This window comes from Punica granatum, chromosome 5 (genome assembly GCF_007655135.1).
Source record: "Punica granatum isolate Tunisia-2019 chromosome 5, ASM765513v2, whole genome shotgun sequence".
Lineage (NCBI taxonomy): Eukaryota > Viridiplantae > Streptophyta > Magnoliopsida > Myrtales > Lythraceae > Punica > Punica granatum.
The window spans coordinates 23412606-23426689 of record NC_045131.1 but is presented as its reverse complement, the minus strand read 5'-3'; positions in this window follow the sequence as shown (position 1 = coordinate 23426689).

Genomic DNA, 14084 nt, shown 5'->3' with positions numbered 1-14084 from the left:
CGCCTTGTTGCACATTATGGGAAGCTCTATAGGGGCATGCCGTTTCCACCACTCTCACAGTTTTTTGCAACACCACCGCAAATCATGGGAGGCACCTCAGAGAACTCGATCACGGAAACAGATGACTTCTCTTCGGATGCAGTTGAAGCGTTTTTGGCTTTGCCAGCCATATATGCCGTCACTGAGGAGACATCTTCTAAGGTTCATATCCGCCCTGTACAGGAGGATGAGGAGCTTACCAACTGGACTTCAATTCCGCTCTACTCGGCCATAGTTGCCGATGTGTAAGACGGTCTTTATACATAATGCTACCTGCATGTCGGCAATGCCATAAGCCACATGACAGAAGAGGGGGTTTTTGTTATGGCTTGTTAATAGAATCCCTGCATGTTTTTTTGATTTCCTGTGCCTAAACTCTCTCTTGCACTCGCTTCTAACACCTTTAATTTCTGAAACAATTCACTTTCATGTCCAGGCTCCAATCGAATCCAAATCATGGATATAACAATTCGGATTCACTCGAAACACATCTCGGAAAGTCCCTACCCATATACTTCGGGGAAGGACTTGACGAGGACGGTCGCGTGCCCGAGATAGAAGAGAGTTTGCATCGTCTCGAAAACCACCAACTCACTTCCGTCGAGCCAACCGAAGACATCAACATAGGCAATGCAGACGAACCACGCACCCCTAGAATCGGAACGGGACTCGACCCTGCACAGAGGGCCCGAATGATCGACTTCTTGACAGAGCATCAGGAGGTCTTTGCTTGGTCCTACGCCGATATGCCAGGCCTAGACCCCCCAATCGTGAGGCATTTCCTCCCACTCGATACTGAAAGATTCCCACCCAAACGCCAACACTTGCGACGTCAACGAGCTGACCTTCTCTTATGCATTAAGGAAGAAGTCATCAAGCAAGTAGACGCGAGATTCTTGGAGGTATGCAATTACTCTGAATGGGTAGCGAACATTGTTCCAGTGGAGAAGAAAAATGGGAAAGTCAGAGTCTGCATCGACTACCGAGATCTCAATAGGGCTAGCCCAAAGGATAATTTTCCGCTGCCACACATCGATGTCTTGGTGGACAATACAGCGCGCCACACACAATTCTCCTTCATGGACGGTTTCTCTGGATACAATCAGATTCAGATGGCCGAAGAAGACAAAGTCAAGACCACATTCATCACGATGTGGGGTACATTTTGCTACAAGGTCATGCCTTTCGGTCTCAAAAATGCCGGGGCAACCTATCAACGGGCAATGGTCACTCTCTTTCATGACATGATGCATAAAGAGATCGAGGTCTATGTCGACGACATGATCGCGAAGTCCAAAGAAGGAGAAGATCATTTGGTTAACCTCAAACGATTGTTCAACCGCCTCAAGAAATACAAACTCCGACTTAACCCAGCAAAATGCACATTTGGCGTCAAGTCAGGGAAATTGTTAGGGTTTATAGTTAGTGAGGAAGGCATCAAGGTCGATCCTGACAAAGTTAAAGCGATCATGGAATTGCCCCCTCCGTCGACAGTGCGCGAAGTGAGGAGCTTCTTAGGACGGCTGAATTACATCGCGCGTTTCATTGCAAATTTGACAGACAAGTGCCAACCACTCTTCCGTCTGCTTCGCAAAAATGCAGCGGTCGAATGGGATGATGAGTGTCAGAAAGCTTTTGATACCATCAAGGCATATCTAATTCAGCCGCCGGTGTTAGTTCCACCTTCACCTGATCGTCCTCTCATTTTGTACTTGACGGTGCGCCGACAATCCATCGGATGCATGTTAGGGCAAAAGGACGAGTCCTCTCACGCAGAGCGAGCAATTTATTATTTAAGCAAAAAGTTCACTGAAGGGGAGTCCAACTACCCTGAGATAGAGAAAATGTGTTGCGCACTTGTGTGGGTCATGCAAAGGCTCCGGCAATACACTCTCTACCATACTGTTCGCCTGCTGTCGAAGACAGATCCTTTGAAATATCTACTTAGCACTCCGTCCTCCATGAGGAATATAGCAAAATGGCGTTGCCAACTGACGGAGTACGACATCGAATATGTGTCGCGCACATCAGTCAAGGGCCAAGCGATAGCAGATCATCTAGCAGAGTTCCCGATTGTCGATGACACACCGATCGACTCTGACTTCCCAGACGAAAAAATCCTCCAAATGAGTGGTGAGGAGGAAATAACCAGATGGAAGATGTACTTCGATGGGGCAGTCAATTCCACCGGATCAGGGATTGGCGCAGTGCTGATATCCCCGGAAGGGCGTCATTTTCCTGTTGCAGCGAAGATTGATTTCCCCTGCACCAACAACATAGCCGAATATGAGGCATGTATCCTCGGCTTGCAGGCGGCAATCGACCTCAAAGTCAAGGAGCTTGAAGTGTTTGGAGATTCCATGCTCACAATCTTTCAGACACTCAAACAGTGGAAGACGAAAGATCCAAAACTGGTGCCATATCATGAGTACCTTGAAGACTTGACAGAAAACTTCAAGGACATCTCATTTACATACACACCGCGCATGAAGAACCAATTCGCCGATGCACTCGCAACACTTGCTTCCATGGTTAGCATCACAAAAGAGAATCTCATCGAGCCCCTCGAGTTTGAGATTGCTCAGGGTCCTGCCCATTGCGATGTAATCGATGCTGTCGACGGCAAACCGTGGTACGCAGACATTAAACACTTGCTACAAACGGGTCAGTTCCCAGCATTCACCGATCGACATGACCGGAGGACTCTTCGGCGCATTGCGGCAAATTTTTTCCTGAGTGGTGAAACCCTTTACCGCCGTTCATTCGATGCCACACTGCTTCGGTGTGTTGATGAGAATGAGGCACAACGCCTCATGGAAGAAGTGCACGAGGGAAATTGCGGACCTCACATGAACGGGCTCATGCTAGCAAAGAAGCTCATGCGACTTGGGTATTTCTGGTCCACCATGGAGACTGACTGCGTCAAACATGTCAGGCATTGTCACTTGTGTCAAGTTTACGCAAATCAGATCAAGCACCACCCAACGAGCTGCATCCAATGGCTGCTCCGTGGCCCTTTTCAATGTGGGGCATGGACGTGATTGGTCCTATTAACCCCAAAGCATCCAATGGGCACTTGTACATATTGGTAGCTATCGATTACTTCACCAAATGGATCGAAGCTATCACCCTTGCATCGGTCACTGCAAAAACCGTGGCACGCTTCCTCAAACGCGACATTATCGCACGTTACGGGGTCCCTGCGACACTTGTCACAGACAACGCCAAGAATTTGAATAATAAGCTCATCGACGAGCTCTGTGCACAGTTCAAGATTCTACACCGCAACTCCTCTCCGTATCGTCCACAAATGAACGGCGCGGTAGAGGCAGCAAACAAGAACATAAAGAAAATCATTGAAAAGATGACAGTTAATTACAGAGACTGGCACGAGATGCTCCCGTTCGCACTCTTGGCGTATCGGACCTCTATCCGCTCGTCCACTGGATCAACCCCATATTCTTTGGTCTACGGCATGGAAGCAGTTCTTCCAATCGAAGTAGAGATTCCCTCTATGAGGATCCTTGCCGAGTCCAAGCTCAAGGAAGCAGAGTGGGCGAAGCAACGCTACGAACAGTTCAATCTCATTGATGAGAGGCGGCTAACAGCACTTTGCCACGGTCAGTGCTATCAGCAAAGAATGGCCCGAGCTTTTAACAAGAAAGTTCGTCCCCGCGAGTTCAGCCCCGGCGACCTCGTCCTGCGGAAAGTTTTGCATATCGCCCCTGATTCCAAGGGCAAGTTTGCTTACAAATACGACGGTCCCTTCATTGTTAAAGAAGTCTTTGACGGGGGGGGGGGGCAATCATTCTCAATGATATGGACGGGAACGAGAACGCTCTTCCGGTTAACGCTGATACACTCAAGAAATACTATCCGTGATGGTGTTTCTCTCATTCCACTGTGGACGTTTTCCTCAAATGCACATTACATTTTTAACTTTCTTCGCATGTACAATCTCCCAGCACTTTCATTTCTGCTTATTAATACACTCCCCGTTTCTGCTCTTCCCCCTTTCTCTGAACTTGTCCTGAGAGAAAAATAATAAATCTCCCGTTAGGTTGAAAACCTCTTTGAGGCGGCCTGGGCAAAAATTAGGGAATGAGGGGCACGGTTTAAAATCCCGCCAAAGGGGGACCGTGGCAAAAGGAGAGTACAAAACGAAATCCTCGCTAGAGTGAAAACCCGAAAGGATGCTCTAGGCAAAAATTAGAGGAACTGAGAGGTATGACCAGATCCAAGTGGGACGGTCATAGCAAAAGGTGAGCTCTAAATGAGAGAAGAGTCTAAAAGAATACCCCGCTAGGTCGTCACGCATCTTGTGACCTAGGCAAAAGTTAGGGGCCTTCGGCAGCTCGACTATGAAATGACAGCTACACTCAGTGTGAAGCGACAACAAGTAGTAGTTTGGCGGTCTCCGATGCAAGCAAACTCTCTTTGACTCTCACAACACAAGACACGTTTCGACATGCAGTCGAATCGTCGTATCCTTGATGTGGAGGATCCCAAAATCCCGCCGTTTTCCCTAATGCAAACTCTACGGGTCATGCCCGTTCTGTAAACATAAGCCTTTTTGTCGAGTCACAATTTAGCGGGAGACGACCACCCCTTTAAATGGTCATCATGTTCAAATCCCCGAAGCATTATTATTCAGACTTCTTTATACATCTTCATTATGGCTATAGAGTAGGATTGACAACCACTATTAGCCCTTTTGATTCTAGATGCAGGAAGCAGGATTTGAACCCCGAAAAGAGTTTCTCTTCGACGAATGCATGTCTGTCTTATGCCAAAGACTACAGTCTAAATCCGAAGAGAGACCTTCAGGATAACACTCCAGGCACTCAGTTACATCGCAATCAGTTGGCGAGCAATGAAACGTCCTACCACAGCATCGATTGCGACATGGACGAAATCAACGAGGGAAGAAACACAATGATTCCTTCCACACCTCACACTACTCCTCAGTGTTTGCGTTTACTTCGCGCACCTTTGTTTCTGCAATGCACTTTAATTAGCGTGCACCCTCTCAGGACTGCAGTGCACATTTATTTCCGCAATGCACTTTAATTAGCGTGCACCCTCTCAGGACTGCAGTGCACATTTATTTCCGCAATGCACTTTAATTAGCGTGCACCCTCTGAGGACTGCAGTGCACATTTATTTCCGCAACGCACTTTAATTAGCGTGCACCCTCTCAGGATTGCAGTGCACATTTATTTCCGCAACGCACTTTAATTAGCGTGCACCCTCTCAGGATTGCAGTGCACATTTATTTCCGCAACGCACTTTAATTAGCGTGCACCCTCTCAGGATTGCAGTGCACATTTATTTCCGCAACGCACTTTAATTAGCGTGCACCCTCTCAGGATTGCAGTGCACATTTATTTCCGCAATGCACTTTAATTAGCGTGCACCCTCTCAGGATTGCAGTGCACATCGCAAGTCCACCGGGTAGGCGCCTTTGAACCATGCAGTTCATTCGGTATGCGCCCCGTGCATATTGCAAACCCGCCGAGCAAGCGCTCGTGCACCTCGCAAGTCCACCGGGTAGGCGCCTTTGAACCATGCAGTTCATTCGGTATGCGCCCCGTGCATATTGCAAACCCCTTCGGGTCAGTCCCGACTACTTTTCTTGCATTGGGGTCAGTCCCCTTCGGGTCAGTCCCGACTACTTTTCTTGCATTGGGGTCAATCCCCGTCGGGTCAGTCCCGACTTTAATTGCCTGTTTCAGCTTTGTTCCGAACTCTACATGTCTATTGTGCGCATCTCACCGTATTCCCTTTTATTAGGTACAACATCCTACATATCCAAAGCAAAAAGGAGAGGGACATATAGGAAATTCCACCTTGATCATTGCTATCAAACTGGGGTGCTTTTGAAATCTTTGATTGCATCCTCTACTCGAGCAAGCAGTCAAAGAGGGGCAAGCTGTCAGCACCCCATTTTGGCTCACCATTCCAAACAATGATATTAGCAATGATCCAAGCCACGACTTGAGCAGAACACAGAAAACGGCTCGGCAGAGCGATAAATCACTATTCATCCTCAAGTTGGCAAAATTGAGCAAACGGCCCATGGACATGACAGAAGGACTCTAGGGGTCACCAAAGGGCAACAGAGCGACCAGAGAATTCAACAATGTTCAAAACCGGCATTTTCAGTATATCACATGGACGGTACTATTTTCCGATAGTTCGCTCGGTCATCGGAAGATAGCCAATATTGGACTCCAAAAATCCACTTCAATGCCAAAAAGATGGAAAATGTCTTCAAAGGCATTTTGCAAATCATCTGCTCTATACAGAACAATTTTCTGTATACAGACAACTTTTCAGTGGAAGTCCAAAAATGCCGGTTTCCTGGAGAAAAGTTAATGCCAAATATCAGACGCGGCCATGCCCCATCAGCACACAGAGCATGAATGATGCTTCAGATTGTCTCTTGGAAGTCACACAGATACCTCAAATGACTTCCGAACGGCAAAACAAGCATACCCCTCTTCAGAAGAGCATAGCCGGAGAATGGTCTGATGGAATTACGGCAAATGAAGTTCATACCGCGTTGCCCAGAAAACTCTAGCAAACATTCACAATGGGGTAAAACAGACGGCAAAACCCTTCACAGTTTCCCGAGTAACCTCCGATGAGCGGAAATGACCATTTTCAGTGGAAATCCATATCCGGAGGTCCTCTTTGGGGAAACTTGACGCCGAATGCTTACGTTACACAATGCTAGCCTTCTCAAGGCTCAATGTGGAATCGTCGGAATAAATCACACAACTCATCTAGATCTCTCGAACAGTGCTTTAGAGGTCTCAGATACACTCTTCAAGTCCTTGGAGGTCTGATCTTGACAAACAGAGATTACAGTAATCTCCGGAGTGCCCAAGCAACTCAGAAGTCATCCTGAGAAAACCAGTTTCGACCTCCTAGGACGTCTCCGGCCCCACGTTAGCATTACTGGCTTAAGGGATGATTGCTCACGTTGTCTGACAATTGATGTCAAAATGACCAACGTGAGATGCAGATACGAGATATGCTGTCAAAAGCGGACAACTTCGCCCTGATCACTTGCAATGGGCAAAATCGGCATCCGAGCCTCACACACATCCGGGACATTTCTCAATGGAAAATGTCAATCTCGGGCTCATTAACTCCGTTTTCACGCGCATACCGACAATTCGACGTTCAATTCGAACCACTAACTTCGAATACGCGACCAATCGAGACCCGAGTCTTTTCCCGGTTTCTCCTCACAAGTCGTGGGACCCACGGGCTGCCCAAGGGCAACCGCCCTTTGCCCCAAAGTTTTCGGCCTTTTCCCCTTTCTCTCTTGCCCTCACCTAGCCCAAAATATCTTTGGTCTTTCTAGTTAACACTCAAACCATTAACTACACCTCCATTAATGCTTCTTGGCTCTTCCTCATCAAGATACATGGAGGACATTCATCCTCATCTTCATTAGGGCAACCGACTTTTGCTAATGAGGCCCTTAATGGTGCTTTGTTTTGCTTAATTGCTCATTAGCTTCACATATATATTGCCTACTTGTCATTAAGCTAATCACTCATGAAGCACACATGATCTTGCTAGTTTCTCCCTCTAAAAAATGCTCTCAACTTCTTAGGAACCAGCAGCAAGCAAAGAACTTCATGAAAACCAAAAACCAAGCCAAATATCTTTAGAGTTTAGGTCGGGATCCATAGCGAGCACTATTCCGACTTATATCCAAAATTCTTCAAACTTCATAGACGACATGTTTCGGACCCAAGGATTCCATTTCTGAACCCAGTTTTTTAGTTTGGAGTCGTTTGCTCATCGTTTTGGTCGTTTCGGGTGAAGTTGGAGCTCTCGGGTGAACAGTGACGCGTCACCAGCGTCACCAGCGTCCGTCACCGAGCGTCACCGAGCGCAACCCGCGTCCGTCACCGAGCGTCACCGAGCGCAACCCGGGAGCGTCACCAGCGTCTGTCACCGAGCGCAACCCGCGTCCGTCACCGAGCGTCACCGAGCGCAACCCGCGAGCGTCACCAGCGTCTGTCACCGAGCGCAACCCGCGTCCGTCACCGAGCGTCACCGAGCGCAACCCGCGAGCGTCACCAGCGTCTGTCACCGAGCGCAACCCGCGTCCGTCACAGAGTGTCACCGAGCGCAACCCGCGAGCGTCACCAGCGTCTGTCACCGAGCGCAACCCGCGTCCATCACCAGCACGCCCGTGCCCGTCACCAGCGCCACCAGCGCCCGTCACCAGCACGCCCGTGCCCGTCACCAGCGTCCGTCACCAGCGCCACCCGCGCCCATCACCCCGCGTGTCCGTGCCCGTCACCAGCGCCACCAGCGCTCGTCACCCAGCGCGTCCGTGCACGTCATCAGCACGCCCGTGCCCATCACCAGCACGCCCGCGCCCGTCACCAGCGCCGCCCGCGCCCGTCACCAGCGCCGCCCGCGCCCGTCACCAGCGCCACCAGCGCTCGTCACCCGCGTGTCCGTGCCCGTCACCAGCACGCCCGTGCCCGTCACCAGTGCCGCTCGTGCCCGTCACCATGCGCCACCAGCGCCGGTCATCGAGCACGCCTGTGCTCACCAGCGCCCGTTCGTGCCCACCAGCGCCCGTCACCGTGCGTGACCGCGCCCGTGCACGTCCACCCGTGCACCCGAATACCCTTCCGACTCTCAAACACTTCCCCGACTCTTTCCTCGTATTCCGAGGCTAGGTAAAACATTTTCGACTTAGAGGAGTTAGGGCTTTTTATATTTTTGCATGGCTATGGAGTATTATGGTGTTTCATGCATGTTTCATTTGCAAGATTTAATTTTTATGCAATTTTATGTTATATTATGCATGTGCACTATCTTATGACTTGCTATCATGTCGGAAAAGGGCTTGGATCATCGTAAAGAAGACTATCCTGACCCGACTACGGCAAATTAATTCTCGGCCAACTCTCTAAATGAAAGGGTTGAGACTTAAATTGCTCTTTTCGGGTTAAGATCGATCTCCTTAGCCTATTCAAGCTAGCTTCCGAGTTTGTCTTATCATTATTGCATGCATGAAGCCGGTGTTATTTTATCCTTTTCCTTAATTGACACGTTTGTGAATGTTTGTATGTTTAAATGAGCTAAACAAATCGTGATAACGCCGGCTTTTATTAAAAAGGAGTGCTATTTATCACGGTTGATGTTTGAGCATGCGAAAAATAATTGAACCACGATTAGGAAATCATTTGTGACTCGGATAGAGCCATGAGAACCTTCGGCCACCTTTCATAAGATGAAGCCGAGGGCTTCTTGGCCTTCCTTGGGTCAAGAATGAGTTCCTTATCTCAAGTTTAATTCGTTTATCGGATGGTGTGAATTTTTACTTCAATGTCTTTACGATTCCTATGTTAAAGTATCGTGTAAAGACTCTTTAAAAATTAACGTACATGGATTCATGTATCAAGGACTCATTTAGATCCATTCGGTTATAAGGATATTGTCGGTTATTCAACTGAATTATCCTTGATCGTTATGGATTCATTTTGGTTGTCGAATCACGAATCGTTTTCCTAATTAATGCTTTCGGCTATAACCCTTAAGCATTAATTCCACAAACGGGTTAATCGGGACGCTCACATGATTAAACCCACTTCACACTGATAAAATTTACCCGAATTGGACATTAACTGATAACTCGCGTCGACGAGTCGTCAAAGGACGTTGGTGCCCTTTTCAAACTTATCAATTTCAAAACCCGAAACGCGCAGTCCGATGTAGCATGGACGTCTAAAAAGGCTTCTGTGTCTCAACTTGAGTTTTTACCTGATTCCAGGTAGCTTAGGTCACGATACAGAAGATCTTTCTAGATCACTTCCGGGCGGATTGACCGGTTCCTTGGCTTTTCCGGGGTTCTTGCATAACCCTGGATGATCCAGGGATTTGGTTGACACCGGCTACAGGCCGAGGTGGCCCGCACTGCGATGTTTTCCCCTTTTTTGAGAACAATTTTCAAATAAAGGGCAAAATCATCTTTTCACAATTCAGCGACACCCTTAGGGTTAGCATAACAGAAACACTACAGTACGGGATAAGAATGGGCTACCTGTTCAGGTGCAGGTTCATCTGCATAGCCTTTTCTTATCTAACTGATGAGTTTCTGTTATCCTAACATAGACTCGGGTAACTAGAATAGTTATCTCTGTCAGAAAACATGCGAAATGCTGATTAACCTTTCACTCGACCTAACCAAACACTAGATAATGGTTAGGAGGAATTCTAGATTCCAAATCTAGAGTCAAAACACGAGTTTGGTTAATTCAGTGGTAATTCAGTGTCACAATACAGAACAACTGTAAAAGCAATCCACACACCTGAGATTTGACTCTCTTTGTCAAGTTCTCAAAACAAAGCCGAATGCTAAAACGTTGGCACACGTTTGATTGTTTAGCATATGGCATTTGCTTGCAAAAACACCCCTGGGTTAATAATCTGTTAATTCACGTAAACACGACAATAACAAACACTTTGTCTGTTATTAACATGTTGCGTGTTATCTTTCCGCACCTGTTTGCCATGCGGGTCGAGCCTGATCCCTAGGCCGAATAATATTAGGGTTCAACGCCCTAATCATCGAGCACAGGGTCCAACACCCTAATCAACACTCACAGGGTCCAACGCCCTATTCAGCGAGAGCGTCCATTGAATTTCAGTGCTTCGGTCTTTTCCCTAAACTCACGGTGAGTTAGAGTGGAATAATAACCGAACGCAAAACGACTGGAATTCGACCCTTTTGTAATTTGTATTTATTGTTTTGAGAGCATTGTAAGGATTCTATTTGATGCATTTATTCTGTAAGAATTCCAGTCGGTGAGCGAACGGTCCGAGAATCGAATTAATCGAATCGGTCTAATGCTTGCCCAGACACAAGTAAATCCAAGATCTCGCGGTTCTGGTTCACGCAGGGATTCAACCTCCATGGTTCGATGAACTGTAACGTAAGATTGTGAACCAATTCCCTGACATATAGATTTACTTCTCTCCCGGCTTCTCAACCGACATCGTTTGGTTCATCGAATCTCCGGTGTCAAAACGTGCGAGCCGAGTGCAGCTTAATTCACGCGGTAAATAATAAAACATGCAAGCCTAGCAAACCAGAGTACCGAAAGGGCGTGTGGGATATAGGCCCGCACGTAACATGAACCCCCGAACACGGACTTTCCGGTTCCGCACAGACCAATGCCTTAACAACAAACTAGGTGTTCCATACCCCTAGACCCGGGTAACTTATCCGCCCTCGACCGTCGGGTCGTAAAATGATAAGTGGCGACTCCTTCTCTCACGCGTGTCCGACGCGCGTCCCCACGGGAAGGTGGACGTTCCGACCAAGCCGCGCGATCCAAAAGCGCGCAATGCGGGCCCCGACGAGAGTCCACATTCGGGTCCGTACAAGTACCATATAATGGGAAAAATAAATAAACATAGGTTAAGGGCAAATAATTATGTTGGCCCAATAACTTCAAGGTATAATTGCGCCATATAGCTTAACGTTTGAAGAAATTTTTAGTTCTAACCCAAACTTGATTTTTTACCTAAGATATCCAAACGTTGACGTGTTAGTTTCACATCTATCCCAACGCTAACTTTCCGTCCAAAATTGACGGAATTGCACACTTGGTACGTTACAAAATTAACGTACCAAGTGTGCAATTTCGTCAATTTTGGACCGAAAATTAGCATCGGGATAAATGTGAAATCAACACGTCAACGTTGGGATATCTCAGGTAAAAAATCAAGTTTGGACTAGAACTAAGAATTCCTTCAAACATTAAGCTATATGGCACAATTAACCCTAACTTCAATGGCCCAAAGTAGATTGGAAAAGGCAAAAAGACAGAGTTCAAACTGGACTCCAAAATGGGCTGGTGATGTAGGAGGCTATAAATTTCAAGTATGGAGACGGCCACAACATAAGGTAGTTGACTAGGGGTTAGGACATGTAGTTGCAAGATGTGGCAACTCACTAGGATTCCACGTGAGGATGTTGTTGCCTGCATGGCCCACAACAATTTGCCTCCTGAGAACTATGTCCATCATTGATACTCAACTTAAACATGGAGAGCTCTATGTCCCATATATTCAACCAATTGCTAGAGAAAATGACAAGCCACACATAGAATTGCCAGCAATAGAACCACCAATGTTCAAAAGATCAAATGGAAGGCCTCATAAGAAGGGAAGAAAAGGAAAGTCAGAATGACAAGGGGATCCATTCAGGGCAAAAAGAAAGTATGGAGAGGCACATTGTAGCAAGTGTGGTTGGACATAATTGCAGGAGGTGTATTGGAGCACCTACTAACACTGCAAAGACTGCAAAAAGAAAGACCAAATGCAGTTCAAGAACTAATAGAACGGAAGCATTTGATTGTCAAACCTCAGAAATGACATTATGCAATGCTTCTTCTAGCAAAGACAATCTCAAGTATGAGTCACATTACTCATCAATTACAGCAAATTCATTTAACTATTTATTTAACTTCACTTTTTCCTGTTTGGTAGGTTGAAGTATCACCAAGTAGCTTAGGAACACATATGGTCAATTTAGTAGATTTACATGGACAATCTCAATTATGATTTTTTAATCCATGAATCACATTACTTACCAATATCATCTTTCTTTCTGTTGGGAATTGGTATATGCCCTAGAGGCAATTTGTCATCAATTCTATAATATGACATATATTTCATTATAATACGAGGCATTTATGTTATTGTGTGGGTTGCACTGAATATTAATTTTACACAATAATGTCCTTGAAATAGTAGGTTCAATAGGCATCAAGTGTGACTTGATTGTGAGATCCTACAATGACTGACCATTATTCATAAATATCCTTAGTCAAAGTATTATCGTTAATTAGGACGACGATAGTATGGTTAGACTAACATGGGTGTTGATTGATGACCAAGTCTCATAGGTCATGGATGTGGAGACATCGAGTCACACAGCAGGTATACATTAGCAATAATGTGTACTGGATTGACCCGCCATGAGACTGCTACATGGGTCATTACGTGATTGTCATTAGCAAATCTCATAGTGACTATGGTGCAATGGTCCTTTGACTTGAGATCGACATAGTTTCCTACATGTAATGTCGTATACTTTGATACTGTTAAACACCACCGTAACAGACTGGTTATAAAGACAGTTATTGGGTATACCACAGAGCATGGAGAGGAATGTGAGTGACCAAGATAGGATTTGCCCCTCCTACGTAATGGGAGTGATATCTCACGGCCGCTTGGTAGGCAGAGTCTATAAGTGTATGCATACCCAAATTAGTCGATATAAGGATATCGAGCTCATTTGTTCTGATAGACTTACCCGGTAAACCAAGAAAGAGAGATTGAGCCATACAAGGATGACAACGACCATGCCTTGGGCTCAATAGAGATATAGAGGACAAAGGGATTATGCTACACGGTAACATAGGTCACAGGTTCATCGAGAAATTGACTTTTCGATTACTTGAGTAGCAGTGATGCATTGCTAGATGCCGCTTGTACGGACCCGAATGTGGACTCTCGTCGGGGCCCACATTGCGCGCTTTTGGATCGCGTGGCTTAGGAGTGTCCACCTTCCTGTGGGGACGCGTGACGGACACGCGTGAGAAAAGGAGTTGCCACTTATCATTTTACGACCCGAAGGTCGAGGGCGGATAAGTTACCCGAGGTCTAGGGGTATGAAACACCTAGTTTGCTGTTAAGGCATTGATCTGTGCAGAACCGGAAAATCCGTGTTCGGGGGTTCATGTTACATGCGAGCCTATATCCCGCAAGCCCTTTCGGTACTCTGGTTTGCTAGGCTTGCATTTTATTTTATTTACCGCATGAATTAGGGTGCACTCGGCTCGCACGTTTTGACACCGGAGATTCGGTGAACTAAACGATGTCGGTGGAGAAGCCGAGAGAGAAGTAAACCCGTGTGTCGGGGAATTGGTTCACAATCTTGCATTACAGTTCATCGAACCATGGAGGTTGAATCCCTGCGTGAACCAAAACTG